The sequence below is a fragment of the Schistocerca gregaria genome, chromosome 10, assembly GCF_023897955.1.
Source record: "Schistocerca gregaria isolate iqSchGreg1 chromosome 10, iqSchGreg1.2, whole genome shotgun sequence".
Classification (NCBI taxonomy): domain Eukaryota; kingdom Metazoa; phylum Arthropoda; class Insecta; order Orthoptera; family Acrididae; genus Schistocerca; species Schistocerca gregaria.
Window position 1 is genome coordinate 32197796 of NC_064929.1, and position 2961 is coordinate 32200756.

General features: G+C 48.6%; 1 non-coding gene across 1 annotated transcript; it reads left to right on the plus strand.

Annotated features, from left to right (window-relative positions):
* The first annotated feature begins 203 nt into the window (after positions 1 to 203).
* On the plus strand, positions 204 to 276 carry Trnar-ucg (transfer RNA arginine (anticodon UCG)). Its single transcript has one exon. It is a non-coding gene; the product is annotated as a tRNA-Arg (tRNA).
* Positions 277 to 2961: the final 2685 nt, after the last annotated feature.

Below are 2961 nucleotides of genomic sequence, written 5' to 3' on the forward strand. Positions count from 1 at the left end.
AGACACCCTGCCATCGATTCCGAATGCGCAAAGTGTGTGGTCTTGTTTTCCTGTCTATGTTTGGTCGGTCTCGTAAGAGGCTGAATGTAACGAATGGGTGGGAAAGAGTAAGGGGCAGCGGCTGTGTGGAACGAAAACACAATTCCTCAGGGGGTGTGAGCGTTTCGAGATGAGTCGTATATAAGTTATACTTGGTCGTCAATGACCGTGTGGCCTAATGGATAAGGCGTCGGACTTCGGATCCGAAGATTGCAGGTTCGATTCCTGTCACGGTCGTGTTTTTCCAGTTCTGAATAAAGAAACATACCGTTTTAATGTAGCAATTGTGCAGTACGAAACCGTCTGAATGTTGCTGTTGACCATTTTGTGCTTGGAGATGGTCTTGAGCTTGTAACACACACAACAAGACCGGTGTTAACTAGCGAAATGGTCGGCAGAGTGCCCTCACCGCGAGGTCTGACTGGCACTTGCACATCTAAAACAACGTCGGAATGTAACTCGTTCGGCTTTTGAGTCACATCAAGTATGTGTGTTAATTTTGACGCCGCTAGCTCTGCAGATTGTCATGCAATTCCTTTACCTCTCAGAAATGATTATGAAATAAAAGTGAAGTACGTGACGAGTGTGACGTTAGGAAAACATTAGGCAGCATGGAGAGATTCTGTATGGGACCAACCAACCCAAACGAGTACTGTGTGATCTGCTACCCAGCAGGTACGCAACGAGGCAGCACGGCTAGCTCAGTCGGTAGTCAGCCAGCGGCTGCGCTGGAGGTCGGACGTGCCGTGCTGTGTGCTGTGCTGCGTTAGCTCCGCGTGGTAAGTGTCTGCTCTTGCTGCAACGCGTCGCTGTCTATAGTATTTGTGTAGACATGAAAAAGAATTAAGAGATGTCGCAACCGCAACGAAAAGATACTTTGAAATTCACGTTTGATCGCAACTTTGTCCGACCGAGGTCATTTGGTGTTGAACAGTGGTTAGAGGATGATGTTAAAATAGGACTTGGTGATATTATCGGCATACATTTCTCGATTATGAACAGTGTGGTTTTCGTGAAACTTGCCAGTCCAGAATTGTGTGAAAGGATAGTTCGATCTTGTGGTGGCATTCTGAAATTTAAACATGCTGACGGAAATGTTGGGGAGGTTACCGTTGCCCATGCTGGTCTAGGTATTCGGACCGTGCGAGTCTTTGAACTTCCCTTTGAAATTACAAGTGTCCAGATAAATGCAGTTATTGCTCCATACGGGAAAGTTTTGAGTAATATTGCCGAACGGTGGTCTGCTGCACACAAATTCCCTGTTTTGAATGATGTGCGCCAATTAAAAGTCGAATTGCAGAAGCACATTCCGTCGTTTATAAGCGTCTGCGGATATAGAGCTGTTGTGATGTATGATGACCAACCGAAAACGTGTGCTGTCTGTAATTTGCCAGGCCACGTTCGTGCAGAATGTGTTCAAAGGCGAGTGGCGCAACTGCCTGCCGGCGATGCCGTCACGCCCCCTGCTATGTCAACGCTGCCCGTGACATATGTCGCCGTAGTGCGCGGTTTTGCAAGTGCCACTGCGCTCCCCGAAGTTACTACGAATACCGACCCACAAGCGACCGACCAACCGACTGACTCAGGTGTAGCATCTGTAGACACTCAACCCTCCTGCGAAGACATATCTGCTCCTGCCCTTGTCGCCGTGGAATCGCCCAATGAGGCAATGGATACGGACGCGACCTCAGTCGCTTCGGGTAGTGCTCCTCTGCATCCTGGAGCTTCTTTAGGAGGTATCAAAAGCGTATCAGGTGCACAGAAAACGGACTCGCAACCAGCCGTTTCTAGTGGTGCTCCTCCGAATCCTGCAGCTGCCTTAGGCACTGACCACAGCCCGTCAAGTGCAATGAAATCAGACCTGGCGTCAGTCACTTCGAGTAGTGCTACTTTGCAACCTGAGGCTTCTTCAGGTACCGTCCAAAGTCCACCACGAGACGCATCTCTCAAGAAATCTAAAAAACGGAGGATCGTGCGTCAAGGTGCAGAGCAGACTGCACCACAACTGCGTGAACAGGCGAAGCAAATAGGGGGCAAAATACGTCAATCTGCATCTGAGAACTTGCAGTGCAATCAGCAGTCATCTAACGAAGACCCTGTGTCCTTTGATAGTACCTCAGGTTCTGCCAGTTTGCCCTCCGATGACGTAGCAATTACCCGAACCGAAGATAAAAATCACCAGCAAACACCTGAATATAGTGCACCACTTAATGACGAACCGATGACAGGGCTGTCGATGTCGACGACACTACAAAGGAGGACGCAATTATGGACACCACAGGAACCGTTACAGTCACCACGATGGCCACACCACGAGATGACGTCGTCTTGAATGTCATCGCCGCGACGGATACTGTCCCAGACACGGAGAAGCCGACTGATCCCTTCCCAAGTCATGAATATTTCTAGTCTGACCGGTTTTACTGACTTGTGTCCACATGTCTCTCGGGTCAGATTTCTTAATGTTTTTTTCGAAATGATATGTTGCCAGAGTTTTTCCTAATTACACTCCGCTTTATAACACCAGGATTATTAATGTATATGCCCCATCTGGTTCCACCAATCGGTGCCAACGAGCACAGTTTTTTAAAGAGGGAATTGTTCCTTTGTTTGGTGTACACTGCACCCATACCATCCTTGGAGGCGACTTTAACAGTGTCATACATGCCAAAGACCAAACTCCGAACTACAACAAATCGCCGGACCTGGAACGTATCGTCACCGACCTCCGTTTAACTGATTCGTGGGAGCAAAAGCACGGCGCGGCACCCGGCTTTACCCACCTCACTAATCATTCAGCGAGCCGGTTGGATCGAATATATGTCTCGCCCAATCTGAAACACCGCATCCTGCAGTCTGAAATTTGGCCAACCGTTTTTTCAGACCACGCTGCATATATATGCACATTAAATTTGGAACGAC